The sequence below is a fragment of the Ranitomeya variabilis genome, chromosome 2 (assembly GCF_051348905.1).
Source record: "Ranitomeya variabilis isolate aRanVar5 chromosome 2, aRanVar5.hap1, whole genome shotgun sequence".
NCBI lineage: Eukaryota > Metazoa > Chordata > Amphibia > Anura > Dendrobatidae > Ranitomeya > Ranitomeya variabilis.
Window position 1 is genome coordinate 266,105,669 of NC_135233.1, and position 10,511 is coordinate 266,116,179.

The following is a 10,511-nucleotide window of genomic DNA, read 5'->3' on the forward strand; positions in this document are numbered from 1 at the left end:
CGGGGGATATACACACCTCCCAACCAGTGCGGGACAACTAATGTCCCACCCGGGATCGTGGGGCTGACTGTCAAAATCAGGACAGTCCCGCTGGATCCGGGATGGTTGGGAGGTATGTTAGCATGATTATGGCAAGTGCTGATGTCTAAGGTTCGGGTGGACCTTGCAAGTGCTGGGGTTGGATGGACCTGATGTTTTAATGACCCTCAGGGGCCATTGCCATGTCTGGGACTTGGGTGGCTGTGATGGGGTACATTACATTGGCTAGGGTTTGGGCGGTTCTGTCAGGTGCCATGAGCCTAGCATTAATATCCTTGGCTGGGTTGATCGAGCTGTGGTTGCCCTTGAATTTCAAAGTTCAATTGTTGTAGACCAGAATATATAAGGCTCAGCATAAAAGAGGACACCCCAAAAGACTTATCAGAAAACCTTTAGAGTTTCCTTTCAGAATCTACATTTTTCTATGGGATACCATACTACTAAACACCACCATAAATGCGGGCCATTGATTGCAAACAAGATTTGTTATTTTGCGCACCCAAAAAAAGTAATTTTCCTACCAAGTTCATTCAAAAATTAGTAGACCCCAATGAAAGTCTTAGGAGCAAACTAAAGTTTAGACTATAAAATTTTAATTAATAAAAATTCAACAACAGGTAAGCCTAATTATTCATTAAACAGGTGTCCTGCAGAAAGGTGACTTATGTCATGTGGCAAAGTATCTCAGGAAGGGCATTACTTAACAATAAAAAACCCTTCCCATTTCATGCTGACAGTAATGGTACCACATGGAAGAGAAATGTCACAAGACCTGAGAAGAAAAATAATTTCTTTACACAAGAAAGGGTGAAAGGTACAAGATCAGTAGTGCTTTACTTATCAATCAGAATACTGTAGTAAAAGTGATACAAAAATTTGACAAAGATGGAACTTCAACCATCTCACAGAGACGTCCAGGCCAACCATGGAAGTAAACTCCTAAACTAGAGCGTCTTCTGATGAGAAGGGTTGAAGAAAGTCAACATGCACGTCCTTTAAAATTATGGAGGTAAAAGGAAATACTGATGTAGTAGTTTATGATGTGGGGAGCAGTTTTGAATCAATTAATTTGGTGCAAAATGAGGATTTCATAATGAAAGTTATATCATTTACCATACTTTCATGTTCCGAGTTAAAAAAAATGTTCTATGAAACTCAGTCTTGTCAAAATTTTGGTAATTGGTTCAGTGATATGTTGAATCTTACTTTCAAAGGGGAGTACTAACAGTTATGTGGCAAAGAACCTCAGGAAGTGCGAGAGAAGCAACCGCTGATTGGCTGCAGGGGTCACAGGACATAACAACATTACATGAGCGCTGACGCTGCTGTCTCTGGAACAGCGCAGGCACCGAAGGTGAGTATGTGTTGATTTGATTTTAGACCGACGAACACCACAAATAGTAAGAGGTTGTCTGAAAAGTGGACAATCCCTTTAATTATGTTTGGATTGTATAAAATTACCTAAGACCCTTACCATCTATCAATACAAATAATATATGTGTAGAAGCCTCATTCCGACATGGCTAAATTGTGTTCACATTTAAGATGCAAATTATTCTGCGCAAATCTACCAGAATTTACAGTGCAATACATGTGGCTGGGATTTCAACACCAGCACCAACATTTTAAAAGGAAATATTGGTATGCTAGTCTTCAGCTCATTAGGACATATGTGTCAAACTTTGGCCCATGGGCCAATTGTCGCAGCAGGGTGATTATATTTGGCTCGCGACGCCGACACCACCCTTCCTACCCCCACCTGGCATTGCACTTTCAACTGTATCAGCATCCTGCATACCAATACAGTTGAAAGAAATAATGAAAGAGGAAATATAGGGGGCTTCCAAGTTACTGGAATTACAAAGGCTCTGTAAAAGCGTTAGAGCTCCTCGCACCCCAAATGAAATTCAGCACAATACAAATGTGCCCCTCTCCTGAGCCCCACAGTGTGCCTAAACCACATTTAGTGTCCACGTTTGGCATTTTTGCAGCGATGACAGCTTGCCTAATTTACAGGTGCCTATCTCCAGAAGCATGAGCTAGGCACTACAACCTACTGGTGACTACAACATACTGGTCACTGCAACGCACTAGTCACTACAATGACAGTTTGCAATTTAATCAGCAACATCCACTGCTGTTTGTTTCTGGAAAACACCCAGAGTCAAAATTGTCACTACACCAGATAAACTCCAAATGAGGTGTAGATTCCAAAATGGGGTCACATGAGGGGGATTCTGCTTTTCTAGCACAGAGGGGCTCTATATATGAAGTACTCAAACTATTCTAGCAAAATCTGAGCTCCAGGGGCAAAAAGCGCTCTGGCCCTCCCGAGTCGCGCTGTGTGGGGTTCCGCTGTTCTGGCACCTCAGGGGCTCTATTAATAAGGACTCCAATATGGCGATTCTTCACTTCTGAGCTTTGCACTGTGCCTCAAAAGTAGTTTTTAACCATATATGGGGTATTGGTGTACTCAAGAACAATTGCACAACAAACTTGGGGGTCCATTTACTCTTGTTACCTGTGTGAAAATAAAAAAAACTGGGCTAAAAAAACATTTTTGTTCGAAAAATGTGTTGTTTTTTTTTTATTTTCAGGGCTCAATGTTATAAACTTTTATGAAGCACCTCGGGGTTCAAGGTGCTCACCACACATATAGATAAGTTCCTTGAGAGGTCTAGTTTCTAAAATGGGGTCAATTTCCTTCTGAGCCTTGCCATGAGCTCAAACAGTAGTTTTCTTCCACATATTGGGTATCGTGTACTCAGGAAAAATTGGACAAATAATATGGTGCATTTTCTCATGTTACCCTTGTGAAAATAAAAAACATTGGGTCTAAAAGAATATTTTTGCTGGAAAAATGTGATTTTTTTACTTTTACAGCTCAAAGTTATAAACTTCTGTGAAGCACCCTTGGGGTTCAAGGTGCTCACCACACATCTAGGTAAAGTTCCCTGAGAGATCCAGTTTCCAAAATGGGGTCACTTGTGGGGAATTTCCACTCCATAGGCACATCAAGGGCTCTCCAAATGTGACATGGGGTCCGTTAATGATTCCAGCAAATTCTGCATTCCAAAAGTCAAATGGCGCTCCTTCCCTTCTGACACCTGCGGTGCATCAAAACAGTAGTTTTTTCCCACAAATTGGGCATCAGCGTACTCAGGAGAAATTGCACAAAAAAAGTCTAGTGCATTTTCTCTTGTTATCGTTGTGAAAATAAAAAAAATTGGGGTTAAAAAATAGGTTTGTGGGGAACAATGTGATTTTTATTTTTACGGCTCAACTTTATAAACTTCTTTGAAGCGCTTGGGGGTTCAAGGTGCTCACCACACATCTACATAAGTTCCCTGAGGGGTTTAGTTTCCAGAATGGGGTCACTTGTGTGGGGTTTCCAATCTTTAGGCACATCAGGTGCTTTCCTAAATGTGACATGGTATCCACTAATGATTCCAGCAAATTGTGCATTCCCAAAGTCAAATGGTGCTCCTTCCCTTCCTGTGCCTCCACACAGCAGTTTCCCCGTACATATGGGGTATCAGCATGCTCAGGAGAAATTGCACAACAAATTTTGGGGTCCATTTTTTCCTGTTATCCTTGCAAAAATGAAAAAAAATTGGGTCTAAAGCAAAATTTTGGTGAAACAATGTTACCGGAAATGTTCATTTTTTCCTTCCACATTCCATTAATTCCTGTGAAGCACCTGAAGGGTTAATAAACTTTATAAATGTGGTTTTGAGCACCTAGAGGGGTGCAGTCTTTAGAGTGGTTTCACTTTTGAGTATTTTCTGTCATATAGGCCCCACAAAGTCACTTCATATGTGATGTGATCCCTAAAATAATGGTTTTGTAAATTTTGTTGGAAAAATGAAAAATAGCTGATCAACTTTTAACCCTTCTAACTTTCTAACAAAAAACAAAATATGTTTAACAAACTGTGCTGATGTAAAGTAGACTTACGGGAACTTTTACTTGTTAACTATTTTGTGTGCCATGACTCTCTGATTTAAAAATTAAAAGTTTGAAATTTGCTACATTTTCCTTTCCAAATTTGTTTGCCAAATTTCAGATATTTTCGCAAATAAACGCAAGTCATGTCGGACAAATTTTACCGCTATCGTGAAGTACAATACAGTCTCAGAATCAGTGGGATCCGTTGAAGCGTTTCAAAGTTATTATCATATAAACTGACACTGGTCAGAATTGTAAAATTTGGCTTGGTCGGGAAGGTGAAAACAGGCTTTGGGTGAAGTGGTTAAAGGAGTACTCCAGGGAGATAAAAAATGACCCTACTGCTCATCCCTTCATAATCTATTAGGATACCATGAATAGTGCTGTTTTCCATCCTCACAGCAGCTGTAATTCTGTGATGCTGCAGCTGCTCCTTGGTGGTCCCCCTCCTTTCTGGGATGTTGCGGCACTAGTGATGAGCGAGTGTACTCATTGCTCGGGTTTTCTCGGGCACGCTCGGGTGATCTCCAAGTATTTATGACTGCTCAGAGATTAAGTTTTCATTGCCTCAGCAGCATGATTTACAGCTAATAGCCAGCTTGATTACATGTGGGGATTACCTAGCAACCAGGCAACCCCCACATGTACTTATGCTGGCTAATAGCTGTAAATCATTCATCTGCCATGATGAAAACTAAATCTCCGAACACTAACAAATACTCGGAGGTCACCCGAGCGAGCTCGGAAAACCCGAGCAACGAGTACACTCGCCCATCACTATATGGCACACATCAAGGAGCGTGGCCAGCTCCTATCAGCAACCAGCCCCCTGATACCATTATATTCACTCCGATATCAGGGGTCCTCTCCTCCTCTCTGAAGCTGCTCACTACATTTCTGGGTGTATCAAGTGGTGGCCAACTATGAGCCCCAATGGGGACATTGGTAACAATACCTATAAAGTGTTGTGGAATATGATGGTGCTACATAAGTAAGCATAATGAAATATATACTGCTTATTGGATTTTTAAATAGACTAAATTCCACATATAACTGTTTAATCAGTTTAGTTTGCATTTTGGGAGTGACAGACTCCCTTTATGGGCGCAGTCAGACAACACGGACGACAATGGCATCGCAATACTCGGACTGCCGGACGCTCTCCTCACTCTAGTATGACACCATGTTTTTCTATGCAGCTGTCACACTCGGGTCAGGAGAGCCGCTGGCCGGTCCGAGCATTGCAATGTTATCTATGTCCGCGTTATATGGCTGCCTGACTGCGCCCTTAAACGGATCTCCACTTTGCATTAATTCCTAAAAAATATCTGAATGGTTCACAAGCTTCCTGATAGCAAATCTGAATACTTTCAATGGTGCTGTTTTGAATGTGGTAGCACTTTGGGGGGTTTCCAATACATAGACCTCCTATAAAGACACCTCAAAACTGGTCTCCAAAAATAGAAGTTTTGTATATTTTGTTAAAAAAAATTGTTGTTAAACTTTTAAAACTTCTAACATTGTAACAAAATAAGTGGAAATGTGACAAATGATGCTGATTAAAATAGACACGTGGGAAATGTTGTCTATTAAAGCACCACTCCAGCATTTATTTTATTTTATCGCTGGAGTGGAGTTTCAAATCCAAGTCCACGACCCCAGCGTTATAGTCACCGTCTGGGGTCTTCTCATTGCTGCTCCTGTTGGTCTCCGAGACTTTGTGAGCTGCCGGCTGCTCCAGTGTTTCATGGAGCTGTGCAGAGGTCACAGCTCAATACAAGTCTACAGGAGACTCAATCTGGCCTCGCTCACGCTCTCATAGACTTGCATTGAGAATGTGTGATGGAAATTCTGACTTTCGGCCAGTCAGAAGATGCGGTCACAAGATTGGGTCGCAAGACTGGTGCGGCACAGAAAAAAGGTAAAGATGGCGGACGGTGAGTATAAGAGTAGGGGCAGGGACCATAGGTTTAAAGCACTATGCCAGGGCTGAAAAAAAACAAAAACACAGCTGGAGTGGTGCATTAACTTAATGGTGTAGTATGATTTGACCTGGTTTACAGGTGTCGTGGATTATATACGGCACTCAAGGTCATTGGAATAGGTGCTCAAGTAGGGTATCCATCCCAAAATCAATAGAAGTAAAAAAAACTCGGCACTCAAAATGTATCATGTTGAAAAAAAAGGGGTTCCAATTTATTTTGCATACAGTGATCAATTAAACGTTTTCTGTCTGGGTATAGACCTTCATCAGAAACTGTATGCTGCTTGTTTAGGGAACCACGTGTCCCAGCAGAGGGAAGATTACCAGTGCCGTGGGTCTGCTAAACAGACCGACTAAATGTAGTCCGGTGTAGCAAACAGGGTAAATAGGATAACCCGTTGTATATTCTGCTTTCCGCTGTGTCCTGGCGCAGGGAATACGGCGAGCTGCGTCGCCTATGCTAAGTGCTGTTTATCAGACCCAATGGCACTGGCTTACAGGTGCAGACATTCAAAGCATGAAAAAGTAAAAATGTCAGTGTTTTTTGTCAAATTTCTAATATTTTAATCATCAGTGTTTGGTCCGTGTGTCTGCTTTTACCATTTACACGGACGTCTGAGCGCGGCCTTCAATAAAGTACAATGTGTCAGAAATCATCAGGCTCAGAATCGCTGGGATATGTGGAAGCTTTCCAGCGTTATTAACATACAGTAATACTGAGCAGAGTTGAAAGATTTGGTTTGGACACTAAGGGGTTAACAGGTGCTTTGCAACATTGTAATCAGAAATATATATATATAGGATACAACTGACCCACATATAAAGACAACAAAAAATCCCAGCTTTTACTAATGCCTTGCTCACACACAGGCCAGGTTTCCCTGCTTTTCACTGGTAGCACACTGACACGTTACATTACTAGGGGTCTACTCACATGTTGCTGCCAAGGCTGGGAGACCGCCAAGTGTATTTGTGTGCAAGAAAAACGGACGGCACAAGGAACATTGGTCAGTATTTTTGTTGATGAGAAAAAAAATACAAGCAGTGTGAACATGGCCAAAGGCTGTGCCCCCCGGTAAGGCTGTGCCCCTGGTAAGGCTGTGCCCCCGGTAAGGCTGTGCCCCAGGTAAGGCTGTGTCCCCGGTAAGGCTGTGCCCCTGGTAAGACTGTGCCCCAGGTAAGGCTGTGTCCCTGGTAAGGCTGTGCCCCAGGTAAGGCCGTGTCCCCGGTAAGGCTGTGCCCCCGGTAAGGCTGTGTCCCCGATAAGGCTGTGCCCCCAGGTAAAGCTGTGACCCCGGTAAGACTGTGCCCCCAGGTAAGGCTGTGTCCCTGGTAAGGCTGTGCCCCCCGGTAAGGCTGTGTCCCCGGTAAGGCTGTGCCCCCAGGTAAGGCTGTGTCCCCGGTAAGGCTGTGCCCCAGGTAAGGCTGTGTCCCCGATAAGGCTGTGCCCCTGGTAAGGCTGTGCCCCCGGTAAGACTGTGCCCCCAGGTAAGGCTGTGTCCCTGGTAAGGCTGTGCCCCCCGGTAAGGCTGTGTCCCCGGTAAGGCTGTGCCCTAGGTAAGGCTGTGTCCCCGGTAAGGCTGTGCCCCCAGGTAAAGCTGTGCCCCTGGTAAGGCTGTGCCCCAGGTAAGGCTGTGTCCCCGGTAAGGCTGTGCCCCAGGTAAGGCTGTGTCCCCGGTACGGCTGTGCCCCAGGTAAGGCTGTGTCCCAGGTAAGGCTGTGCCCCCAGGTAAGGCTGTATCCCCGGTAAGGCTGTGCCCCAGGTAAGGCTGTGTCCCCGGTAAGGCTGTGCCCCCAGGTAAGGCTGTGTCCCCGGTAAGGCTGTGCCCCAGGTAAGGCTGTGTCCCTGGTAAGGCTGTGCCCCAAGTAAGGCTGAGCCTCCAGGTAAGGCTGTGTCCCCGGTAAGGCTGTGCCCCAGGTAAGGCTGTGTCCCTGGTAAGGCTGTGCCCCAAGTAAGGCTGAGCCCCAAGGTAAGGCTGTGTCCCCGGTAAGGCTGTGCCCCCGGTAAGGCTGTGTCCCCGGTAAGGCTGTGTCCCCGATAAGGCTGTGCCCCAGGTAAGGCTGTGTCCCCGGTACGGCTGTGCCCCAGGTAAGGCTGTGTCCCAGGTAAGGCTGTGTCCCCGGTAAGGCTGTGCCCCAAGTAAGGCTGTGTCCCCGGTAAGGCTGTGCCCCCAGGTAAGGCTGTGTCCCCGGTAAGGCTGTGCCCCAGGTAAGGCTGTGTCCCTGGTAAGGCTGTGCCCCAAGTAAGGCTGAGCCCCCAGGTAAGGCTGTGTCCCCGGTAAGGCTGTGCCCCCGGTAAGGCTGTGTCCCCGGTAAGGCTGTGCCCCCAGGTAAGGTTGTGCCCCCAGGTAAGGCTGTGCCCCAGGTAAGGCTGTGTCCCCGGTAAGGCTGTGCCCCAAGTAAGGCTGTGTCCCCGGTAAGGCTGTGCCCCCAGGTAAGGCTGTGTCCCCGGTAAGGCTGTGCCCCAGGTAAGGCTGTGTCCCTGGTAAGGCTGTGCCCCAAGTAAGGCTGAGCCCCCAGGTAAGGCTGTGCCCCAAGTAAGGCTGAGCCCCCAGGTAAGGCTGTGCCCCCGGTAAGGCTGTGTCCCCGGTAAGGCTGTGCCCCCAGGTAAGGTTGTGCCCCCAGGTAAGGCTGTGCCCCAGGTAAGGCTGTGCCCCAGGTAAGGCTGTACATCCTCAGAACCATGGCCAGCAATGTGCCCTGTGCCGAGGCTTCCTGGGGTCACCTGTGAGAGCTGCACCCAGACAGGTGACATAGAAGCCCCTGGACGCCCCCCGCCTGTCTATATATATCTGGTGAGGAGCCCGCCGCCCCCACACAGGTCCCCGCATACTTCACATGTCTGCCCGCACGCCCACCACCTTCCATGCCAGGCACATAGCTGAGCAGTGTCTCACAGCCGCCCGTCCTGTGCACAGCGCTGCCACTCCGAGCGCCTACAAGCCCCGACTTGTCCACAGCACATGTCCCGTCCCCGCCGCCTCCTCAGCCTAAAAATACCGGCCCGCCGCCTGCAGGACGGAGCACGGGGCCCGGTCACATGACTCAGCAGCCTGGCATCCCGAGGGCATAGAAAATACGGTATACCGAGCAGCCTGGCATTCCGGGAGCATACACTATACGGTACACCGAGCAGCCTGGCACAGTAAGGACTACACAATACTATGTTGGCACACAGGTGGCTGGCACACACACATCATATAGGGGAGGCGACTGGTACCCAGGTGATCTGCACAATGTAAGGCACATGTACAGAATGCAGGGCACATATACCAGTGACTGGCACACGTCACGTACAGTGACTGGCATACAGGCGACATGCACAATGCAGGGCACACAGGTGACTGGCACACAGGGGCAGCAGGGCACACGCACAGTGACTGGCATACAGGTGGTGCATGGTCCGGGCATGTTCCTCACTGCGCTGTCCCGTGGCATTTCTTAGCGACACTCCCGGGCACACTGTCACGTACCTGGGAGATCTGGCGGCGGAGCTCGGAGCCTCCGGTGATCCCGGTCACTGCTGGTTGATGAAATCCCAAGAAATCTTCATACCGTGAAGTCATTTGGATGGACACAAGCCCCGCCCTCTGCGCGGGAGTGGGCGGGGCTATGTAGATAGAACAGGAGGCCGTGTGTAAGTAGTAAACAAAGAAGCGTGGCGCAGTGTGAGGAGGGCGGGGCCTGTGGTACTGTACAGCATAACACAACACATACACAGCGACACACAACACATACACAGCGACACACAACACATCATACACAGCGACACACAACACATCATACACAGCGACACACAACACATCATACACAGCGACACACAACACATCATACACAGCGACACACAACACATCATACACAGCGACACACAACACATCATACACAGCGACACACAACACATACACAGCGACACACAACACATCATACACAGCGACACACAACACATCATACACAGCGACACACAACACATCATACACAGCGACACACAACACATCATACACAGCGACACACAACACATCATACACAGCGACACAGCCTCCATACACAGCGACACACAACACATCATACACAGCGACACACAACACATCATACACAGCGACACAGAACACATCATACACAGCGACACACAACACATCATACACAGCGACACACAACACATCATACACAGCGACACAGCCTCCATACACAGCGACACACAACACATCATACACAGCGACACACAACACATCATACACAGCGACAAAGCCTCCATACACAGCGACACACAACACATCATACACAGCGACACAGCCTCCATACACAGCGACACACAACACATCATACACAACGACACACAACACATCATACACAGCGACACAGCCTCCATACACAGCGACACACAACACAGCGACACACAACACATCATACACAGCGACACAGCCTCCATACACAGCGACACACAACACATCATACACAGCGACACACAACACATCATACACAGCGACACACAACACATCATACACAGCGACACACAACACATCATACACAGCGACACACAACA

At 47.3% G+C, this 10,511-nt stretch overlaps 1 protein-coding gene across 3 annotated transcripts in view; it reads right to left on the bottom strand.

The window, feature by feature from the left end:
* The window catches only part of EDA2R (ectodysplasin A2 receptor), a 42,475-nt gene extending 32,911 nt beyond the window's left edge, over window positions 1-9,564 (bottom strand). For 2 of the 3 annotated variants that reach the window (XM_077284918.1, XM_077284916.1), the window contains exon 1: window positions 9,445-9,564. The gene's annotated coding sequence lies outside the window, so the exon portion shown is untranslated. Of the gene's footprint in view, window positions 1-6,905; window positions 7,038-9,444 lie in introns of those variants that run through there. The other variant, XM_077284917.1, reaches the window with a different exon arrangement.
* Window positions 9,565-10,511: the final 947 nt, after the last annotated feature.